At 45.6% G+C, this 24,218-nt stretch overlaps 1 protein-coding gene across 7 annotated transcripts in view; it reads right to left on the reverse strand.

Moving 5' to 3' along the window:
- LOC109450424 (uncharacterized) overlaps window positions 1-24,218 on the reverse strand; it is a 37,455-nt gene that overhangs the window by 11,488 nt on the left and 1,749 nt on the right. For 3 of the 7 annotated variants that reach the window (XM_019737730.2, XM_019737726.2, XM_019737728.2), the window contains exons 2-3: window positions 23,222-23,277; window positions 17,607-17,899 (exon numbers count right to left, since the gene is read on the reverse strand). The gene's annotated coding sequence lies outside the window, so the exon portion shown is untranslated. The other 4 variants (XM_019737731.2, XM_019737733.2, XM_019737732.2 and 1 more) reach the window with 4 other exon arrangements.

A 24,218-nucleotide genomic window follows, 5' to 3' on the forward strand; every position in this document is an offset into this window, starting at 1 on the left:
GGCTGGAAAAATGGGAGGATGGAAATAGAACAAAAGAGAAGAGAAGGTGTTTCGGGGAGGAAAAAAGTGGGATCAGACCCAGAAGAGAGGAGGTGGGCAGAGGGTCTCACTACCGGCACGCCGTGGAGATACCGCGGGTTCGGCTCCAGAGTGCTTCAATAAAATATTGTAATAAAGTGAGTCATAGTCATTTTGCTGGTGGAAACACACTGTTCCCCAATATTCCCCAATAAAATTAAAATAATTTTTAAAAAATCAAAAAAAATCTGTGAAGCACAATAAAGTGAAACACAATAAAACAAGGGATGTCTGTATTTCCATCAACAATCTGGATATTTGAATCATTCAGCCAGCCCTGCCCAGGTGCCAATAAGAAGAACGGGTAACAAAACAAGATTCTGAGAGACAGGAGAGCTGGCTAGGACCCAGCAAGAGGACCTTAACGGGGATGAAGGCAGAGTCCTATTTTTATACCCCAAACAAAGCAACCAAGTGCAGGGTGGGGAAACTTTACAACAGGAAGTGCTGTGAAGGTTTGTACTTTATATTTTTATGTACTTTCTAATTTTTTTTTACAAGGAGCATATATTATCTTTACAATCAGAAGAAAATAAAGTTATAAAACAATCTAGGGGTTTTAGTCGACTTGAAGTTTGACACTTCAACAGGGAGATGGGGCTGCCTAATAGAAAAGCTAGTGTGATCTTGGACAATAACCGACGCGTGGTGTCAACAACCGCGATCACCTCCCTCTGCTCTGGGCGAGTCACCAGTCAGTGGGTGGCAGGGGAAGATCAGAGCCGGGGTCCGAGGCCCAGCCCTGCGTCTTGCTGTCCGTGTGGGCTTGGGCAAGTGACCTAACCTCTCAGTTTCCTCGTCGATAAAATGAGGTGGGTCCTAAGTTCAAAAATCCTTTTCTATTATGAAGACTTTATGTCTCTAGGCTCCCATCTCCATAAAACCCTTGAAGAAACTCACTGACAAACTGGAGTGACATGAGGAGGCGCTAAAGGCTGAGAAGGGGCTCTGTGGGCAGGAAACAACATGGCTGCTGGCTTGAAGCAGAGGCAGAGGCTTCTTCTCGTGGTTCCAGAGGCAGAACCTGAGCCAAGAGGTGAGGATTAGAGGGGAGCAGACCCTGGTGCAGGAAGCCCTGGCACAGCTTGACTATGGAATGGCTGCTCGGGAGGGAGGAGGCCCGGCACTGACACTGGAGGGCCGCTGGCCGGGCTGGGAAGCCCTTTGTTAGGAATCTCTAAAGGGACTCCATCACGGGATTGAAGGCTGCACAAAACAATCTTCAGGGCTCTTTCCACCCACGAAATTCTAAAAGGTCAGGCCAAAGTGCGGTGGTCATGACTTCCAGGCCTAATCGCTGTTCCTAAGAAGGCAGAGCCAGGGTGAAAATGCCAGTACACAGAATGAAACGGAAAAGAAAAGACGGGAAAGCGTGAGACCAGTTGGGTGGTTGTTCCTGTCCTCTGGGCGTGGGGTGACGAAGGCCTGGGCTCGCTGTGGGCAGGGGCTCCCCTCTCACTGCCACTGCCTCTGGCCCATCCTCTGCACCCACCCAGGACCAGTCCACTCTCAGGCGATGGCAGTCACCTGACCCAGGATGTCCCAGACCAATCTGCCCTCCTTCTTTCCTCATGCCAGCCCCCTCCCAAGTTTCTAGAGTCTGTTTTGAAACTCCATTGCCCCCCAACACCCCACTTCCCCCACCCCCATCCCCCAAGCCAACACCTCTCAACTCTTGTAGTTCCTATAACCAGTCAGTCCATTCCTCTCAACTCCCCCTCTCTCCCCCGCCCCGAAATAGCCCTCCTTGCCTGGCAGCTCTTCTGGGCAGCTGGCAGGCTCACTGACAAGCTGACACCTGGGGACTCAGGTCCTATACCAGTGTGGGGGCAGTGCTGGAAGGGAGGTTGAGGCAGGTATGGAGATTCTGTTCCTCGGCAAAGATGGTACGTTGAGAATCAGATCTGCCTGAGTGTAAAAGCTGGTATCAGGGACTGATTTCCTCTGTTCCCCACCTGTTCTCTCTACATAAAATGAGTGACTTCTACCCTGACCAATCTTTCAAAGCAGAATAAAGCACCAATCGGGTGTCTAAAAATGGCTGAGATGTGCGGGGTGGGGAGCCAGTTGCACTGCGTGACCTGCCTAAAATCTCAAACGAGAGTGCCCCGCCCGTCTCCACCTCTAACTTCAGACTTGAGGGGCAGCTAACATGCCCCCACCGCAACCCAGAAGAAACCTGGGCAGAGCTGCCCAAGGCAGAGAGCAAGTGAGTGGCGCAGCTGGTCTGCTCTGTGTCCAGGCTGGGGAGCCACACTGCCATGAGCGCCACAGCAGCACGTCTCATTCCCCAGGGCAGAGGGACCATTCAGGTGGGAGAGGCTCCTGGGGCAGGTACAGAGACACACGTCACTCACTGCTCAACCCAGAGTTCTCCGAGCAAGCATTTGGCTTGAGGCACACACGCAAACAGTCTCGTAATGGCAACTAATCACTGCTTCCATTTATTGAGCTCCTACTAGGCGCCAGGCAGCAGCGTGCTGCGTTTCTGACATCATTGCTAATCCCCACAACAACCCTGGGAGGTAGTTGTTATTGTTCCTATTTTTAGACAAGTTGAGGTTCAGGGAGATTCAGTATCTTGCTCAAGGTCATGCGGCTAGTAAGTGATGAAGGAAGCCTCTGGCCTGAGGGCTGCCGGACTCTCGGACTCTGAGTGGGGGCTGTTGTCTCTCAAATTTGCAATGATTATGGAACAGGAGACCCTTTCCTTTCAGTTCTTCATTTATTAACACGGAGCACCTACCCTGAACCAAGCACTGCGCTGAGCACTGGGGCTGCAGGTGAGTAAGGCGTGGGCTCTGCGCTCCTAAGTTCACCTTCTGGTGGGGGAAACAGATGTGACCTGTCAGTGGGGGGAAGGGACAGACGCACTAGTGGGTGAGAACTGAGGACAGCAGGAAGGGGGCCAGCCCACCCCAAGCACTCCCCCCTCCACACCCCCCACCTCCCCTCCCCCACCGCTGGGGCTCCACCTTCAAGCAGAGATCTCTGAAGCTCCCATATGTCATCCATGTCAATAGAGTTGAGAAAAGGGAAAGGAGGGAGAAACCCTGACACGGTTGAGCCCCCACCCACCAGACTAGGGAAGCAAAGCCTAAAGAGATCAACCAGACAAGGTCCCCACGGCCACCTGGCAGCTTGGACTGGCTTACGCAGGACATCACACTGTATTCCCAGGAAATGTGTGGAAATACAAGACAAGAGAGTTCTGGAAACATCTGGAAAAGCCAAAGTCCTCAGAGGGTGGTACAAGAGTAAAGGGGGTCAAGGGCGTCGGAGTCGAGCTCCTGCCACAGAAATGCCAGGTGTGCTTGTTCCTGTTAAGCCACTGCTGTCTTAAATATTCCTGTTAAACCTGGAGAAAGGGAGGGAGGGCACCGAGAGTGGGTCAGGACGTTCCAAACCCACAGGAGCTGTGACATGAACTCCCAACAGCCACCCCCCTGCACACCCTGACCTCCTCCCTACAGTCCCAGTTTTCCAAGGTAGTGATCTTAGTAAGACACTCATCCTGTCCTCACCGCCTCAGCTCCATCCAGTCCAGCCGGCTCCTGCCTGGCCCCCTCCCTGCCTCCCCCGCCTCTAGGGGGGACTCCAGGTAACAGGCCCAGGCGCCTCCCCCTCCCCACGCGCAGCGGGTGAGTTGCTGAAGGAACCCAGGAGAACTGGTAGAACTTGTGTCCCTTTTGCCAGAGGCACAAACGAACCTGCCAGCGGTAATAACAGGGCAAGGAGCGGACCCACCTGAGACTCATGGAAGAGGAGGGCAGGCTTGCTGCCAACGGCCCCGTGCCAGAGTCCCTGCCATAGGGGCCTTACTCAGAAGCAAGAGGGGCCCTTGGAGAATGTAGAGGGGTTCTCTACATTCCTGCCATGACAGACCCGACTAGTACTTCCTCCCTCCCCAGCAAGACAATTCCCCTCTAACACTAACACCCCTGATACTCTTTTCCACCATGGTCCCAGGATTCCGAGACGTTCATGTCAGGACTTTCTGAAACATTATGCAGGATCCTCTGGGGATGCACCTTGAGGCCCCAGGCAACAGCTGGAATAAGGGGGGGAGGAGATGAGGTTCTGGAGGTCGGGCAGGAGGGATGGGAGCCGCCCTTACGGGCTTGGTGCCCAGCTGGGCAGGACTGGAGGACCCTGGCTTCCCTCAGGAGGCCAGGGTGCTTCTGGGCGTGAGCACTGAAGGAAGAGCCCTCTATAAATTCTGCTTTGTTTGGGGGGGATTTTTAAAGAGGAAGTAGAGGAAAAAGAGAAAGCATCTGCAGTCTGGGTGGGAGAGGAGGGGAAAATCAGTGTGAACCCAAATTCAAAATAGTGCATTCAAATGTGATGTCAACATGAGTTTTTGACATCAAAAACTAAAATGTTAGCCTTAATTATGTTTAGCCTTAAAAATGTTAGCCTAAAGAGTTCTCAAAAATCAATAAGAAAAAAAATACACACCATTAAAAACTGGCAAATAAGATGAGCTACTCATGAAAGAGCTTCAGATACAAATCACATAAAAAAATTCAACATTCATAATCAAAGAAGTGAAAATTAAAATCGGATCTAGATAGAAGTCTATCATAAAGCATTATAATAATGAAAAAATAGGAACAATCTAAATGTTTAACTCTAGAGTACCATTAAAAATTCTAAGGAAATCTTATGTATCCATTAAATATGTTATCATAAAAACATTTACTAACAAAAAAATGTTTACAATATATTAAGCATAAAAGCAAGTCCTAAAACATTGTTATGGGTGGGCACATTTTTTATTTTTGTAACACAAGCAAGTCCACGTATACATCATAAAGGTTACAGAAGACTAAATATCACAGTGTTCACAAAACTTCTTACTCAATGGTGGAATTATGACTTTTATTTTCTTGAGTTTGTTTGTCTCTATTTTGTACTTTTTCTACAATGATCCCATATTGCTTTTGGAATGGAAATAAACCTTGGTGACTTTGAAAGTCCTTGGCAGAGGAAACGTAAGAATCACACGCTTTACGTATACTCTCCTCACCAAGAAGTGAAGATTCTTCTACTACTTGATCATAGAAGTGGGGTGAGGGACGGCTGAGGTCTGAGGTCACCTGGGGTGCAGAGACGGGTCAGGAGAGAGATCCAGGAACCCCAACCCTGATGTTACTCTGAAATCTACAGGGAGCCCATGACCTTGCATAGAAGGCACAGAGGACTGAGAGTCAGAGGACGTGTGTGACTCTTAGGTCTACCAGTTAACACTAAGGAAAATGCTTATCTTCCTGAAACAGTGTCTATACATGGGAAGTAACTGTAACACAGAATTATTGTGAGAATCAAATAAGATAAATATTTGCTTTGCAAGGTCTAAAGCCCTAAACAAATGTTAGATGTTGTAGTTAATAACATTCATCTCTGGTTCAACCTTAGCAAGAAAGGTGGCCAGCTACTGCAGCCAAGTTTGTACTGGCTGATGAGAATTCTGGACGTGCTGGAGATCGGGGAAGTTTTCCCCATGCAGCTCAGGCAGTCTTGGATTTCCTGGCCCATGGTAATAGAGTATAAAAATAAAGCAAGATAGACTTACTCTGAGCTCAGAGAAAGGTGTTTGGGGACTTTGTGACTACTCTTTGAGGAAAGAATATACAGCCCGTGATGACCAACCCCTGGTTAGTCACGTACTGGGCTCTGGGAAGGAGGAGAAAATGGTACGAAATGCAGAGGTCTGTGACCCGTTTCACCTATATTTGTCTACTGATGTTTTGGCAAAATGCTTGGGGGTTGAGTTGGGTGGACCAAGGATGCCAGAGCTTGTCATCTAAGGAGACTGGGAGAGGCCGGGTGGTGGTTCTGGTTAGATGGGTCCCCACCCTGCACGAGATGGGGGAAGTCATGGCTTCTGGGTGGAGGTGGTAGGCACGCTCATGAATCACGAGCCCCTCTCATTCATCACCAGTTCGCTGCTTCTTACAGTACCACTCACAGTTTCCACGCAGGATGACTTCAAACGTCCTCAAAGAGTCTTCATCCCTCTAGATGAAAGGGATTTATTGATCATGCGACAAGCTTTCTAAGTACTGACCATGGTGGAGACTCATTCTTGACTTCACAACTCCAAGTCCATCCGTCCATCAGAGGAGACACACCATTTCCACTCTTTTTCCTTTTTTGCACTTTCTAGGCTGTCCCTCCCACCTTCCCTTATCGTTACCTCCTTTTCTTCCATGGATCATTTTAATTGCTCTTCTTCTCCTTGTTTCTCAGTTTCCCTCTCCTTCTCCTCATGCCCACTCTCTGGTTCTAGATCCATCCAGTACCTTCCTCTGGGCTCTTCATGTCACAGGCACCTGCCACTCAGAGCCCCCGATGCCTGGGTGACCTGAGCTAGAGTACAGAGGAGGCGGGGCAGACGGCAGGATGGCGCTGGTCAGCAACTGGGACGGCCCCTTCCTGCTAGGGCCACCTGAGCTTTAGCATCCGGGGCTTTATTCCTCGTTTCCTCACTAGTCCCTTCCTCAATTACCCAACAAGTCTTATCAAATCTTTTTGTCACTGTTTTTCTCCTAATTCTCCTGCCAACCCTACTCCCCTGGCCGCCAGCCCCTCCCTCTCCTGCGGGAGGCCTGATTGAGCTACACGGTGCTGGTGCTGACATGTCCTGGACTGAGGGCACTCCAGGGGTGGTTTCGCCTGGTGAACAGAGATGCAGCGCCTCCTGGTCTTCGTGGGCAGAGGGGAGAGAAGCCGTGTGCTCAGCTCAGCTGCCTCCTTCCCATTCTAGGCTCTTCTAGACTCTTCTGTTAATCTCCGCTATCCAGCCCAGTACCAGAACAGGAGCTTTTTCTGTCTCCTTCATTCCTTAGGACCTCACCCCACTATGTTTTTTCTGATCTGAATCTCATTTCGAAATCTTCTGCCCAAGGGGTTTCCCAACACCTCTCAGCTTTGAATCAACCTGCTGTTTACAGCACACCCAGAGCAGGAATATAGACATCAGGGGGGACCGGATCTGACACTACGCCCTGAAAATACTCTGTGTCATTGGAGTGGTGGCACCTGGACAAACAAATCTCTTCCCTCTTTATCTTCCATGAAGGAAGAAACCAAGTAGGCTCCAAGCTGAAAACAAGGATTGGCTGGAGGGCAGATACCAACTTGGCCATATTCTTCCTCTGGGCAGATGTCTGAGGGGGCGCTATAACTGTTGTAGGTCTAGCCTGTACCAGGGGTGATCTCCAAGCAGCCCACGGAATTCTCTGCCCCTCAAAGTGCTCAGTCCCTCTCGGGGGGGCCATGCCGCAGGACTATGCCTCTTAGTTCTCCGCTCATGGCTTCACAGGGTAGATTTCTAGCCATAGGGACCCTGAGCCAGGAGACCCATAGAGAAGTGGGTCAATGTTTTTTTGAACAAAGGAAACCAGGTTGTTTTCTGCATACAAAGGTGACCCACCACCTACCTTGGTAACCTGAGAGCTCTCTCACCAGAAAAGAGGGTACAGTCCCTCCTCCAGCGGAAGTTGTAGGACCAGTTTAGGGTAGAAATAGCAGTTTGGGTCTCTGCATCATGTTCTAGCCAACAAGACAGTTCACCTTGCTTTTTATTTTACAAATCTATCCAAAGACCCAGTTCTGCATCTAAGTCCCGGAGAGCCAATCCATTGGCCAAACGAGCAGAGTGCAACACGGAAGTCAGGCCAGCTCTGAGGCTCTCGTCACCCTCTCTTGAGGAGAACACTACGGACCAGAACAAAGCCTTTCTCTCTGCTCCTATAATTTGAGGAGAGAAAACAGCTGATGCCACAGCTAGCTCCTGCTCTTGGCACTTGGTGTCACTATTGCTTCACCTTGACATAGCGCAAAGCCTTCAACTGACTGACCATGCTCATCACAGAGGAGACTTTCTCTCCTCCCTTGCAGCCCCACTACACACACACACACACACACACACACACACACATACGTGTGCGCGCACGACCGGCAAAACCCCAGCTCTCCGGGAGGAAGGGGGAGTGCCCAGGCAGAACGATGACAGGAGTGCCACACGGTGAGTGGCAGGAGGAAGGGCCTCAGATTCCCTGAGTAAGTCCTGGGTGGAACCTGGGCTCCTGGAATTGTTGGTTGTTGACTTCAGCGACACATTCTTAAAACTCAGGATTGCTCAGGAGACAACCCAATAGCACAAACGTGCGCACACAAACATTAAGAGTCATTTGACATCATGTGGGCAAATTTTGATGGCAGAACCGCAGAAATGATCCATTTATAGTTGCGAGGGTTGCTGTCTCTCTGCTTTTCAACATGTTGGTTACCAAGCCTTCGTCCATCCCCGGTGCAGGAGTTCATAACTTTTTTCTGCCAAGAATACCTTTTGGCAACCAAATGAGTGTGACACTCCCTTGTACTTAGTCTAATTAATCAGCATAATTGACCTTCTCCTCCTGTCATGTTCTATGGCCTCCACTCCATCTTCACAGTCTCTCTCGGCTTCTGCTCTGTGTCCCTTTCCTCACTCAAACAACTGCCAGGCTCCTCTCAACAAGGATTTAATGAGCTCCCACTGGACTCTGGGCTCACTCCAGAGTTTCCTTCAGCAAACTCCCCCCCTCCCCACATTGTCTCTAGAAGATTCCTTTGTCCTTGAGGCTCTCTTGAGGGTGACTAACCCTTAAGGGCATAGTGATGTCCTCTGGGGCAGAGGCCTAATATTTTTCTCCTAAGAAATCCAACTCCTTTACCACCCCCTACGGAAGGTGCTTCAGGGCGAAGTTTGACAAACCCGAGTAGCACAGGCTGAGTGATGAGCCGTCACCCAAGAAAAGCTGGTGTGGAAAGGGTCGCCTGCCCGAGCCACAGCTGTCCCTCGGCCACACTGCATGTCACACCATCAGCAGCCTACAAAGCACAATATCTAGCTTACACGGCCCATGGTCACCCGGATGTTCCCTGACCCCTGGCCACCTGACTGGCTGTCCTGAGCAAGGTCTCCGGGAAGTGGAGTTTCCCTCTGCCCTCCTGTCAGAATTCTGCTGCCTCGATGCACCAGGGAGCGGGGTTCATCACTTCCCTGCTGCCTCCTCTTGGACAACATCTTGTAAACGTGCATCAGAGGAAACAATCTTTTCATTCTACCTCTTATTAGTTCCTGGAACAGGGGCAGGAACTATGCAGCCCAGCAAGTCACGCTGGAGATGACTGACAGCTCGCATGATGAGGACACACAAGTGGCTGGATATCATTTATCCCCCTTCGGGAGATAAGAGTGTGAATGCCCAGGTCAGGAACGAGCAAGTCTGACCAACAGTGCCACGGGGCTGCCTCCATAGCATCTCCTTCTTCCTCTCAGGAGCCTCCCCAGGGGAGCAGCTGAAAGTCTTGGACTGTGGGGATTTGTGAACCGCTCCCAGTGTAATAGCCAGCCAGGGCGCACTCTTCCTAAAGGCATTCAAAGTACTTTATGACCATGATCTCACTGATCTTACCCAAGCCAAGGAAGGGAAGAAAGAAGGAAAGGGCAGAAGTCTTCTCATTTCATCACAACAGAAGCGAATGGGGAGGGGGAGACTTTAGGTGGCTTAGCCACCATTCAACCAGAAAGTCAATGAAGAAGCACAAACTCAAAAACCCTGACCCTGGCCCCAGGGCCATTCCAAAAGAGAGGCTGAATTTGACCCCTCTTGATAGGACACCAAGGCACAAATCCCCCCTGCCCTGCCTTACCCAAACTTTGTAAATAACAGAGACGCTCACTAGAGTAATTAGAAGAAAAAACTGTCAGCTAAGTGGTTTGAGGAGGCGTGGCTGGAAGCATTCTGCGTGTTTTCCCTAAAGCCAGACGTGTAGACAGTCAAAAAGATGAGTTTAATGAGCTTATAAATTTGGAGTGACTCTTCACATCTTACAGTGAGGTCTAGGGTTCAACTATTTTACCTTTGAAATCAAAGAGGCTGCTAGTGGGTATTCATCCAGGAACACTTCCTCCAGAGGCGACTCTGAGCATTTCTGACTCATAGTTTATCCTCTGCCAAGGTAACTGACCAAAACAATTCAGCCCCCAGTGTTTTGCAGAGCGAGATTACAATTCTTGGTATGCAAAGATGTTTTCTTATGTTTTATCTCTTTCCTGCCCTCTTTAGTCTGCTACCTGAAATACCTCTGACACGCTGCTGGTGCCCTGCAGGAAGCTACGCACGCCTCCTGAGAGATGGGTACATGTCCTGGTTAATTCCTACAAATTCACCAGGTTCTCTCCTGCTCAAGTTCAAAGCATTCTAATCTCAGTAATCATTGTTTGCTAGAGTGCTTTTCTAGCCTTTTCTAGCTACAGTATTTCTAAACATTAATTTAATTGAACTTAAAATATATTGTACACAACGCACCACAATTTGGCAAACAAATAATGTACACAGTGTCTTGCTGACAGGGTAAGGCCATCGCAGGAAGCCACGCTGTCAGCAATATTGTCCTACATACGACTACAGATTCAAAACAGCCACAGGGGCTCCCGTGAGCCACACGTGGGTGACATCATTCATCTGGGGCTTCGCCATCCTAGCTGGATCTAAGGGTGCTTTCCCTTTCCAGTCTGTTTGTCCTTTAGGACTAATATTTGGGATGCCACTTCAATACTTTACTCTTTCTGATCCAGGCCAGCCTGGAGACTAAGATAGAACAAGCCTAGTGCTGAATGCTTTGTCACCACTTTTTCCAGAGCTCCAGGCCAGCCTTGTGAATATGCAGGGCTATGTGTGACCTTGCTGTGCTACACCATGGAACAACTACCTATTAAACAGACAGTCAGACAGACAACCTTATAACTAGGGCAACTACAGATACTCCGACATAAGCCCTTGGTTCCATTCCTTTCTTTCCAAGATGAGAGTATGTAGAGGGAAGTTCTCACTGATGATAACACAGCACTGTTCTCCTCACACCCCAGGTGGCCTCCTTCGTCCACAGCCACCCTCATCGCCCAGACTCTGGCTTTTGCCGCAATAGCCTGCGCCTCCTAGTACGTGAGCTTTTGTTTTGCAGACTCTCATTCTCATGGGTTTCCCTGTACTTCTGAGGATATAACCAAGACAAAAGAGAAATCCTAATCCTCTGTAAACTGATGGATGGGGTAAAAAGATAAAGGAGTCTTGGAAAAACCATCATAACACCCTAAGCATTCATGGAGCAGAAGTTCCCTACGCCACTCTCCCGCCCGCCCAAGCCAGTAGGAGACACAGACCCGCCCTCCCCCGGGCTGACCGAGCTCTACCACGTAGGCAGCAATGAGCTGTGTTATCTCCCTCCAAGCTGAATCCGTGCCCAAGCAGCTACCTCCGAGGGCTCCTCAGAGACAGCACCAAATACGGATCACTTCTGGGGGTGCTAGTGCCCTTCGGGAAGCCGAGCATCACCCTGAGAGTGCTGCCCCAATCCCTCTCTGCCTTTGGCAGGTACAGAGGGAGGACTCAGGAAGGAGGGGTGTCCCGGGATGTAGCAGCCGGGTCCGAATGAGGAACAGTGCCCGGCGGGCAAGGAGAAGGCCTGAGAAATGAAGGCGCTGCCTGAGAGGCTGCCGCACAGGTCTCAGCTGGAAGGCTGAGCCAGAAACTGAGTGATGAAACAGAAACACATTCTTAGTGGTGATCAAACCCTCAGATTAGGTCGGCTTGCTTTCTTTTCTCAAAAACTCATCTCTGTAGCATGTTTTGCTCTGGGCATGTGAAACTTTTGCTTTCTCTCTTCTTCTTTAGTACTCGTGCAGAGGCAAGAAAAGGGAGAAGCACTGGTTTCTGAGTGGATGCCAGGTTAGGTCATGCGTGGAGAGACCGTTCTTCCTACACATATCAAATCTCACCCTTAAATGTGTCGATTTGACACTCACTGAGGGTTTTTGAAGAAGGAACCCCAGCAGTGAGGAGCTGTGAAAGACAGTCTCTGCCTGTGGAAGCTTTTCTGGGACTAATCAGGCCAGCATGGCTACACCTGGCTTTATGCACCTGCCCTTAAGAGATTCCTCACGAGGTCAGATTTTTCTAAATAGAAGCCTCAGCCCTTTCTGACTCACCGGGTAATCAGACCCTTTATTTTCATTTAAGACTCATCTTGCAGTGGTAACAGCTTTTGATAGTTGGCCTCCGTTTTTTTCTCTCCTACTTAAGTGTTCCAGAAGGGTTTCATATTTAAATAAGCCCAAGGATGACTCTCTGGTAAAGTGAAGACTATTTCTACAAAGCAAGTAAGTCTTCCCAAATTTGTTTGCCTCAGGGGGACGGGCAAAAATCATTTTTCCTAGAGTTGGTCTCCATTGTACGTGCCATTTGCTTTTCATCTTTGATTTTTGTTTTATTACCAAAGAAGAGGTTTGCCACCTAAACTGCAAACAAGTAAATAACTAATTTCTGTCTTGCTGCATCAAAAATTCTTTAAAGTTGTGGGGGCAGAGCCCCAGAAAGCAGTTTCCAGGCTCTCGGCCTCACATAGACAGGTGCTGGCTCAGGTAGTAAATGGCCATCAACTGTGATGGGATGGCCATCAGCTGTGGCTAGTTGGCCGTCAGCTGTAACCAGTGAGCCATTGGCCACTAATATAACTGCTGTGGCTACGCTAGCAGGAGAAGAGAGAGAAGGAAAATGGGGGCCCAGCAAGAAAATGGTGGCTGAGCTAGAAAGAGTGGATTGAAGAGAGGCAGATGCCGCCAGCGAGAATATAGTGGTATGACTCCCCCATCTATGGCTCCGTGGGTGTTCCTGTCTGACCTCACCATATGCTGAGTTCTTATGTGGGGAGTGGGAGCAGAGACCCTGCCGGATGCCCCGCATGACAAATGGCACAGTGAGCAGGGTCTCCTGCACGACAAAAGTCCTACAAATACAAGCACGTAATGATCACCAAAGGACTTGTATTGTAAGGAAAGAGGAATCAGAAATACTAACTGGCGCAGGGAGCTCTGGGGAATGCCAGCTCTGCTTCCCTGCCTGGTAAGGTCAGTCCTAGGGAAATATCTCCTGTCATGCCGACAGGCCTCGCCAGTGACCCCATCGTCAGAACTGAGAATTGGTGGCAGTCTGATGCGTGACCTGGCAAAGCGGCAGTGTGTCCTCTGTTTCAGAAATTGAGATTGTTCCAGAAAACGAATGCCCCATGGTGGCCTCGAGGTTCTCTCAGTCATTCCATCTCTCAATTCTCTCCCCAGCCCTCTCTCCTCAGACGCCCAGAATCTATTACATTGATTAAAACAGATGTTCAAACAGTCCTCCAAACGAACCTATCCACAATTTTCATTTTCATTTCCTCCACCAAATCAGTCTCCCCTTTTAAAAAGAATATGTCGGCAGTAAACGGATACAACTTTGTCTACTGATTCAGGCAGGTGTTACTGCTCTGTATCAAACTGGCTCTTTCCAGATTAAAAAGCAATTATTCCAAAAGAAGAATTTCTGGTTAAAATTAAACCATAGTCCAGAAGCTATTAGAACCTGGACTTTGGACAACTGCCAAAGAGGACAGCTCTGGGCATGTGCCTGAGACAAAAAGGAAGGAAACTCACTAGAAGGAAGAAATCTGAAACAAATGATCATATAAAAAAAATTAAGTAAAATGCTGGAACCTGTTCAACCACCCTACTTCAGTTAGAAGGCACTTTTTAACAACATTAGGAAAGCGAAACTAGCTGTGGGTGGGGTGGAAATGCTGCCAGGTCATCCTGTCTAAAGAAACCTGACGATTGCGCCTGCATGAGGGACGTGCAGCGGTGGTGCCACGGTGGCAGTATGTGGCCTCCAGGGGGACGCTAGCAGCTTTTGTGGCTCCCTGTCCCGGGGCTGTACCTATGTTTTGGTGACCACTAGCTCATCACTTGAGGTGACTTGGGTTACTAGCCCGGATTTGTTATTTCACAGTGTGATTAAGACACAATCATCTAGGAAAACACAGATGTGCACATTAGCGTGTACAAAAAGGCTGGAGGGAGCTGAGAGCTTGCTGGGTCATGAGTCTCAGTGGGGGGGAGGGGGAAGGGAGAGGGCAGGCGGACAGGTCTGGGGAGGTCCCGCGAGGTGACTCTGAGGCCAGCCTAGCAGTGCCCTCTCCTGGGAAGCTGGGAGCACATCCTGTGGGCAGGGTGGCTGTGGACCAAGCCAGCGCGTGCATGCGGGTCTTCTTCCAACCAGGTGCGCCACTGCCCCCTACTGGAAAAAATGCTTTTCAGCTTTACTAGACAGATGGCTAAAGAGAAATACTAGATAGAAGCCCCGTCAAGGGGACTTTAAACAAGGCACGACCTTCTAAGTCTCAGTTTCCACATCTTCCAATGGGAGCGATGGTAACAACATCTGTCCTTGCATACCTCAAAGGGTTGTTACTAGAAGGAAATAAATGAAGTACCGTTTTTCTCTTTGCCTGCCGTCCTACTTTCCGCCCTAACACAATCCAGGTCACTTTCCAGAGGTGAGCTTTCTCTCCTGTGTCCCTGAACTAAGAGCACAATTATAAAACTATATGTAGTCATGGTATTCGAAGCTGTAAAAGCCAGTGGCTTCTCACTTCTAGGAGCTGCTTTAATAATGTCACAAGCGTTTTAAATGTAATTTTCAAAGTGGTTTTGCTTACAAGTATTTTATCATAATTTAAATCAATTTTCTGGTAATGATATGTTCAGCGTCTAAACCCCCCACTAGATTATGAGTCCCCTAAAGCAGGGACCTGTGTGTCCTCTGTCACCGCTGTATCCCCCATACCTACCTAGCAAGGTGGCTACTGCCTCGGTAAACACTCAATAGTTATCTGTTGAATAAACACATGGAGGAACCATACGCTTCTCCTTTCTTGGTGAAGGCCGGCCAGAAACAGAAAGGGCAAAGTCAGATATGGAGGGGAAAATCCTTTTTGAAGAGCGGTAACAAACTAATATTAAAAATGAAAGTGTAGGGTGATGAAAAAGTTTTGAAATGAGAGAGCGGTCGTGGTTGCACAACAGTGTGAATACACTAAAGGCTACTGGATTGTACACTTTCAAATGGTTAATTATATGTTCTGTGAATTTCACCTCAATCAGAGAGAAAATGAAAGGGCAGAATTGTAATATAATCATTATGGTCCATGATGATTTAGATACTCTACAAATACTTGATGAAGTCAACATAAAGAGAATAACTTCTAGCCTTGCGTGATGGTTTCCATACATATTTCCACATGAATGATTTCATTTGTTCCTCCCAACAAGCCATGGACTTGCAGACGAGGAGAATGAGGAGCGCAGATGTTTAGTTAGTGACTTCCTATTTCTCAAGTAGGCCGGGATCACTCCCCACTCAGAGGCTCTGTCCTGCTGCCCCGCCTGGAACGGACATCCTCCAACAGCTGCTGCTTCTCCCTCATCTCCTCTGGGCACTGCTTCCACAGTTACCTCATTAAAAAGGCTTTCCCCAACAACCATCTAAAAGAGCACGCGTGCACACACACACACACACACACACACACACCTCTGTCACTCTTTCTTCCTTACCCTGCTTGGCTTTTCTTCAGAATTCTTAGCTCCTATTACATATTGATGCCATTTTTCTGTCTCCTTCCACGATAGCATAAGCTCCAAGAGATCAGGGAGATTTGTCAGTTTGTTCCCTGTTCTACTCCTGATATTTGGAATAGTGCCTGGCAAATAATCGGTGCTTATTAAATATTTGTTAAATGAATGAATAAGTAGTAGAATTTTACCATGTACTTGGCTGGATCTTTTGGAGAGACTTAGGTTCTTTAGGCCACACCACAAAAATGGAATTATAATGTGACAGAGATAAAATACCAGTTATTAATGTACTGTAACAAAGTGCTACCTTGTTCACAAATGAGTGTTCCTCTTGTCCCCAAGGGCAGGGCACCTGTCTGTTGTACCCCTGGCTCTCAGCATGGGGCAACCCCATAGTATTAGGCATTGGTCAGTATGATATCAATAAGAAACAGTGGATTCTGAGTGACACAGACACGGACAGAATTGGCCATAATACACATCCGGGTCCCACCCTAGGTGTTCACATCGGGGGTGGGGACTCTGAGGAGGAGAGGAAGGAGGAAGGAGAATGTGCTGGGAGGGGGTCAGAGTCCAAGGAGCAGGAGAGTGTGGCCTTGTAAGTCTGGTGGATTCTGAGTAAAAATGGCTCCGAGACCACATTGAGCTGCAATTAATTCTAGCTCCCAGGGGAAAGGCCTCTTGAGAGTTAGGTCAGTGCAGTCTGACAGAATGATGACCCTTGCGAGATGGACAGGGAACCTCTGAGACCCAGTGGCCATCCCGGAATAGTGCCCAGTGGCCTCAGAAATTTATGCCCAGAGGCAGCAGCCACCTTCCTCTAGTTCCTAAATTGGGGGCCAAGCATGATGGAAAACTGTCTGGTGTCCCAGGAATCCAGATGAGGAGTCAAACTCCTGAAGCTCTGGTATCAGCTCTATTTCTTGCACCTGTTTGAACCTGTGTCTCTAAGTGCAATTTATAAATTGCAAACAAATTCACACCAGCATAAAATCCATGATGTCCAATCTGATCACTGGCAAGGGAGACGGTTACATTTTAAATGTAACAAAATATTTAATATGGACAAATACCTGTTTGCCATCCTGTGCCTTATATTTTAACTTAATGGTACAGCTACAGGTTTTCAACCTTTAATCAATCATAAAACTTTAAAAAATGTTCTGAAACTGAATTTCTACAAAGAATTCTAAGCTGTATAGGCTATGGTCCACACACAAAAACACAGACATGTATTTTCTCCAAAAGCTTCCTTATAAAATGCCCAAAGTACACAGCTCAAAATTCAAGCCAATTATTAATTACAAAACAAAGTAAACAGAAAAAAAAATCACAGCTTGATTTGTATAGCTGCCACTACTTTTGCCATTTTTCATGGTATGATTGATATTTCATTTTAATTGGTGCAGGTTTCAGCAACTATAACCATTCACCTTTGTCCCCCACAACCAGTATGTAACCCTCCTCCCTGTGAGCACTCAAGCATGGTTAGGTATTTAGTTTTTCTCAATTCCCACAGCATGAAGGGAAACAAAAAAGAAAGCAAAACACGTTGTTTTTATCTTATACTGTATTACCTGAAGTTCAAGAAGAGTATTTAGCCATCAATGGAGGCCTGGGCTTGACATGAAATTAAATGCCCAAGCGCAGCCTGGCATTAAACTGGACCAGCTTGTTGTCGAGAGAGGCAAACTTGGGTACTGGTGGAGGAGGGCAGGGACCCCAGGCAGGCTGGCAGGGTCTGGCCAAATGGGGAGCAAAGGACCCAGCTGAAAGGAACACAGATAGGTAGCAAGGACCAAGAAGGCATTTGAACAAAAGCCAACATGTCACTTTTAATACATCCTGTTGCAAGAAACAGGGCCCTTTGGGAATACGCAAAGAAAGAATAGGATAACAAAAATACATAAAATCACTCAGGAGCCCCGATTCCCTGAAATGTGTGATTTTGGTTAATTTTAGTAAAAAGAGCTATTATAAATACAAAGTTCTAGCTACCTAGATGATTGAAAATATCTGCACTTACAAGTTGGTTGCCATCTGTCACGGCATCTTGATCTTCACTTTTTCTTTCTGTAGTCTCAGTGGAATGCATCTGATATCCCAGGAGAAAGGGTAATCCAGTCAAAGGGGAAGTCCGATGATTTGGTTCATAATTTATATACTGTGCAGTGCAATCTGAGAGACCCACACAACTGCAAACTGTCCATCTCGACCTCATGGCTGTGCAGGCCTCTTCCAAGAGAGGCAATGATTTCTCGGTGCTCAGAAAATCACCAGAGGAGGCTAAGGAGTGGATGACCTTGGGAAGGCAGAGATCTGGGAAAGAAAATAAACATCATTGTTTTTTGGCATTTATGGTCTTAAAACACTTGCCATTGAAGCGTTCATCCAACAAGCATTCACTGAGTGAATGGAAGGTTTGTTGCACAGACTCATGGCCTAACCTCCAGGCAGAATCGGAGACCTTGCTTTGGCAGGCAAGAAAACCGAGTCATGGGGCTTGTCTAGTAAGAACAGAAGAGGCCATCGAGCAGAGTGGTTTCCAGTATGGCTCTGGGGTCAGGCTGCCTGGGCTCAGGGCCTGGTCCTGGAAGTTTCTAGTTCGTAGAGTTGACAGAGTTATAGTTCCTATCTCAAAGACTTGTTGGGAAGATTAAATGATAGAGAACATGTAAAGTGCTTGTTCATGGTACCTATGAAATTATTCTGATCATTGCAAGAATTCAGTAAATGTTAGTTAGCTATCATCATTTGTGAAAAAGATCCTACTGCTCGACTTGAGCCTTCTGTAGCTTATCTTTACAACTCTGGCCCGTATCCAATATCTCTATTTTATTGTCTAACCACAAGATCAGAGTTCTCAGAGAATGAGCAAGCTATAAACTTCTGATCAATAAATAAGCAGAAATATGGAGACAAGGAAAAGGAAATGGGCCACATACACGGAACATCTGGTCATGTACAATGGCTCAAGCGTAAAAACAGATCTGGACTCTCTATGGCCACGCTTGAAGGGAGAAAACAAAGGGCATGCCTTCAAACTGCTGAGGGAAAATTCTATACCTAGACAAAACTCAAGAATGGAATAAAGGCATTTTTAGGCATTTGAGGCTTCAAAGCATGTGATATTCTAAGGCATAGCAATTCCTCAATAGATGTTAAATAGTATTGAGACAGGTAAAATCACTGAATGTAATGGATTGTTTCATTCCACGAATACATGCTGAGTGCTTACTATGTGTTGGTTAGACAGTGGACTAGAACAGGTAACCCAGCACACACATTGAGCTTATATTCTAGTGGAGGGGAGACAGATAATGAACAACTACAGAAGGAAGACTCTGAGTCAGAGAGTGATGAGTGCTACAGAAAAAGAGCCCTTAGCCCCAACTTCCAGTGTACAAGACCTACAGCAGAGAGAAGAACGGACTAATGACACCATCTGGACACAGTCAGATAAATCCAGAATGTTGGACTTCTATCAGAACACCAGCCTAAAATTCTTTAAAGAGTCAAGTTGTTAAAAACGAAATAAGAAGGAAAATTAATGTAGGTTAAAAGCAGTTACAATTATATTCAACATATGAGCCCTGATTGTATCCTGGGCCAAGGACAACAAGTTATAAAAGATATTTTTGGGACAAGGAAGGACATTTGACTATAGATTGACCATTAGATGATTTAAGAGAATTATTCTTTATTTTATTAAATTGAAATTTAAAAATATATAAAACTAAAAAAATGTACTTAGGTGTTATGGATATGTAGGAGAATACCTTTATTCTTAGGAGATATATGCTGAAGTATACAGAGATAAAGCAAACAGAGCAAACTGTTATCAACTGTTGAATCTATAATAGGTAGAGACTATTTCATTGTTCATTGCTCTAATCTTTCAACTTTTCTGTGTATATTAAAATGTCCAATGTAAGAAGTTGGATAAAGCAACAACATGGATGGACCTAGAGAATATTATGCTTAGTGAAATAAGTCAGACTGAGAAAGACAAATACCATATGATTTCACTTCATGTGGAATCTAAAGAATAGACTAAACGAGCAAATGAAATAGAAATAGACTCAGAGATACAGAGAAAAAAACTGATGGTTGCTAGATGGGAGGGGGGTTGTGGGATGGGAGAGAAGGTGAAGGGATAAGAAAGTATAAATTGATAGTCATAAAATAGTCACGGGGATGTGAAATACAGTATGGGGAATATAATCAATAATGTTGTAAAGACTATATAGGGTACCAGATGGGTACTGGACTTATCGGAGAAATCACTTCATAGATTGTATAGATGCCTGACCACTGTGCTGTACACTTGAAGGTGATGTAGAGTAATATTGAATGTCAATAATTATATCTAATTCTACATTTAATATATATATAAAGTACAGCAAAAAAAAGTTGGATAAAAAGGAATAGAAGAAAATTTTTAGGAAAAGTAAGCATGACAACTTTTTAGAGGAATTCTGCTATAAAAGGAAGATATTAGTTTCCTAAGGTTGCTGTAACAGATTACCATCAACTATGTGGCTTAAAAGAACAGATATTTAGGGTGGCCGGTTAGCTCAGTTGGTTAGAGCGTGGTGCTGATAACACCAAGGTCACCAGTTTGATCCCTGCATGGGCCACTGTGAGCTGCACCCTCCTTAAAAAAAGAAAAAGAACAGAAATTTATTCCTTCACAGTTATGAAGGCCGGAAGTCCAAAATAAGGTATTGGCAGAGGCCAGACTCCCTACAGAGGCTCTATGGAAGAATCCATTATTTGCCCTTCCAACTTCTGGTGGCTAGCTATCAGCATTCCTAGACTTGTGACTGCATCACTCCAGTCTCTGCTTCTGGGGTCACACTGTCTCCTCCTCTTCTGTGTGTTCGATCTCCTTCTCTCTCCCTCATATAAGGACATTTGTGATGGCATTTAGGACGCACCCTATTCCAGAATAAGCTCTTCCTCGCAAGATCTTTAATTTCATCACATTTTTTTGCCATATAAGGTAATATTCACAGGTTCCTGGGATTAGGAAATGAATATACCTTTGGGGGGCCACTTTTGTGCCTACTACAGGGAGCAAAAAAAATAAGACAGTACATAGAGAGAAATGTGGGTTGAAGAGAGATTTTGTGGTTTTTCTTTAAAGATGTATAGTAAGTGATTTAGTAGAATTGGTTGTATACTGTTGTAGTAGAACAGGAGTACAATTTATTTGTTCTTTATTTGCCACTTTCACACAGGAAAATTCATAAAGAAAATAGCAAGTTACCCTAAAGATGAAAATTAGGGTTACTCTTTGATAATTCAATTAAGAACAATCAAAATGTAACAGAGGAGACTTTTTATCAAACATGGAAGATTGAACACACACATATGCTTATCTCTAAACCCCACCAGATGAAAATAAATGAATAAATATGGTAAAAAGCCATGAGGACAAAGAGGACAGGCAAGCAGACAACAGTGGATCAGAGAGGTCAACAAACTTTTAGAGATGGAGTGGGAATTAAGTTAGCAGGGTGCAGGGAGCTGGAACTTAAGTGTTCAAAGAGGAGAATATAAACAAGAGTAATAGTTCACTCTACTCATCCCCCCAAAAGTTCAGGACTTGGAGGGACCAGGCACCTCCAGGTGGAGGAGAAAGGCATGGAATCGAAAACAGGGAAATCGTTTAGAAGTCTGTATATAAAGCAATTAAACTCATAAATCCCCTCTCCAACCCTTTTTAGCCTGGCAACAACCCCCTGTAGGACACCAGAGGGTTTATGCTCTGGGGAAATCGAATCCACGAAACATTGACTCAGGGACATGAGGCACAGCTGCAGATAGTGGTGAGCACTGAGCTAAAAACAGAAGGACTGAGTGAAAATATGCATGCTAAATGTTGGATCCACAACCCTATACCCGCTGCCCTGCTGCCAGAACCTCAACAGTGGTGGCCATGCAAATATTCCCCAGATAAGACACTGGAGAATTCTTCCCTGGAGAAACCAGTCCCAGCAATGTGATCTACAGATTCTGACTTTTGAGGGTAGGTACCATTAAAAAACCTGCTTGCTCCAGTCACCTTAGAATGAAAACCATCAATTTGCAAGCTCCATCTGTGCACATAGTCTCCAATTTGCTCTACTTTAGTGTCTTATTCTTAAATACAATAGACTGTCAAAGATCCAGCATTTGAGGAAAACCTCCAACAACAACAACACACACACACACCAGAAAAGTGGGGGAGGAATTCAGATGAAACCATGTGAAAAGCCGAAGAAAACTTAAAAACAGGAAAATTCCTTGGAGAGCAAAGAGAACATGTCCATGAAACAAAAACAGAAAATTATATATATAAATTATATACATATATATTTATGAGTTCTGACAACTAAGTTCGCAAACTCATCCTAGAAAAAGTACTACATACCTCACTGCTGAATATCACTATGGTCACCTTCGCAGCACTCCCCTTGGGAAGCTACGCACCGACGCCAGCGCCTAGTCCACCCTTCAAAGCAATTTTGGAACTCTTTTTCTGGAATGGCCATCAGGGCTGTCATTGTATTACCCTTGATGTCCTGAATGTCATCAAAATGTCTTCCTTTCAATATTTCCTTTATCTCCAGGTGAAGAAAGAAGCCTTTGGGGGCCAGATCAGGTGAGTATGGAGGGGGTTCCAATACAGTTATTTGTTTACTGGCGAAAAACTCCCTCACAGACAGTGCTGTGTGAGCTGGTGCATTGTCGTGATGCAAGAGCCATGAATTATTGGTGAAAAGTTCAGGTCGTTTAACTTTTTCATGCAGCCTTTTCAGCACTTGCAAAGAGTAAACTTGGTTAACTATTTGTCCAGTTGGCACAAATTCATAATGAATAATCTCTCTGATATCAAGAAAGGTTAGCAACATCATTGCAACAAGTTCACAAACTTAATTATCTTGTGTGTGTGTGTATATATACACACACACACACACACACAATAGTGCCAAAAAAATTTATACACATGACTTGTATTCACCTTTTGTTATAGGTATATATAGAGTATTACAATTTTAATACAGTTTTTCCCTTTCCTAAAATGTGTATACATTTTTTGGCACCTTCTGTGTGTGTGTGTGTGTGTGTGTGTGTACACAATCAGTGAACAAGAGCGTTAAAATACAAGATTCAATAGAAATGATAAGAAGATAAAGTGAAATTGTTCAGAGAGGGAGAAAGTAGAAAAATAGGTAGAGCTATAATTCAGGCTCCAATATCCTGTAATAGAACCCCAGAAAGTGGGATGAGAGTGCAGGCTGAGCCATGGAGTGGTAGAAAATACGTACTTTACATAGGGTAGAAAAGCAGGTCATTTGCATAGAATATAAAAGAATAAGAGTAAGAATAAGAAGGAAGAGGAGGAGGAGGAGGAGGAGGAGGTGGTGGAGGAGGAGGAGGAGGAGGAAGAGAGGAAGAAGTAGTTGAAGAACAACAACAACAATAAAATTGCACTTATAAAGAACAACACTCAGAAGTTAGAAGGTAGTGCAGCAATGCCTTTAAAATTCTAAGGGAGAAATATTTCCAACCCAGAATCCCATACCCAACTAAACTATCAACCAACTATGAGAATCAATATTTTTCAGACAGATAAATTGTCAAAAAGTTTACCTTTCGTGGTCACTCTCTCTGGAAACTATTAGATGATGTTGTTGACCAAAATGAGCCTGTAAAACAAGAAAGAGGAAGATCTAAGATCCAGGCAGTAGGAGATCCAACACAGAAGGACAGAGAGAAATGTTAAGAAGCTCGGGAAAGCAGCTATGGAGCAACCCTAGAACGCAGCCATCCCACATTAGACCCAAAGGACAAAGGACTCCAAGAAAGAAATTGCCAGGGAAAAAATGAAATTAATATACTTTCTATTAGGTTTGACTATATGACCAAAAATATTGCACAGGATTTACAGATCTTTTGGAGCCTGTAGGGAAAATTAGCAAAAGGTATGTAGAAAATTTAACAATTAAAAAAACATGTGGCTATTATAAATGTGTTACGACACTTGTGTTGTATTATGATATAATGAAGTTTCTATTCCTCACATAGTTTACAGACTTTAAAAAGTACAGAGAGGAGAAAGGATGAAGTATTTCTTTCAGCCTAACTATCCATGACTGCTTTTTGCCACCTCTTATATCCCTATTCAAGAGACAAACTATGACATTGATGTCTTAGTGGATACTAAGAGAGTCTTCTCTCTTACCTGGGATTAGAATGGACAGTGGATGGCATGTGGAAGACATAAATGAAAGTCCCAAAGAAGACAGAAACAAAGGGAAAAGTCCATGTGACTAGATGAAGAATTAAAAATCAAAGATGAAAACAGTAATACAAATAATTGGGGCAATTCAAGTTTGATGGGGAGGTGAAGGGAACCTGTGGAAATGGTAATCATGGTGAAGTGATTAAAATAGTGGAGCCTAGCAATTATTGTGGACACAATTTGGGGGCTAGAGGGATCAGTGAGGATAGTCTTGGCCTAGACCTAGAGGGCCCACCAACAGGCCTGTCCCATTAGATTGTAAAGTTGACTATGTGGAAGAGGAGGGTACAGAAATAGTGAAGGAAATAACTTTAAAACCCAACAAACATAGTCACTATTATGGGA

Source organism: Rhinolophus sinicus, linkage group LG06, assembly GCF_036562045.2.
Source record: "Rhinolophus sinicus isolate RSC01 linkage group LG06, ASM3656204v1, whole genome shotgun sequence".
NCBI classification, from domain to species: domain Eukaryota; kingdom Metazoa; phylum Chordata; class Mammalia; order Chiroptera; family Rhinolophidae; genus Rhinolophus; species Rhinolophus sinicus.